This window comes from Otolemur garnettii, unplaced genomic scaffold, assembly GCF_000181295.1.
Source record: "Otolemur garnettii isolate 467f Iridium unplaced genomic scaffold, OtoGar3 scaffold00078, whole genome shotgun sequence".
Classification (NCBI taxonomy): Eukaryota; Metazoa; Chordata; class Mammalia; order Primates; family Galagidae; genus Otolemur; species Otolemur garnettii.
Window position 1 is genome coordinate 3121227 of NW_003852473.1, and position 277 is coordinate 3121503.

Here is a 277-nt window from a genome sequence, read left to right on the forward strand (position 1 = left end):
GGCCTAATGCAGTGGGGAGACAGGACCCGTGCTAACGGGCCTAATGCAGAGGGTGGGTGCTTGGAAGTGGAACCCCTAAGGAATTGCTGGAGGCTTCCCCTAGAAGTCCCAACTTGTCTAGGAGTCTTTGATGACACCACAAGAGTCACGAAGAGTCACTCCAGCAGGGTCATTCCAGCTGTTCACTCAGAGCCCAAACCCAGTGCCTGCCTTACTTCAGCTTGGTGACCACTGTCCCACACACCCCCTTCCACTACCTCCCATCCTTATCAACTTT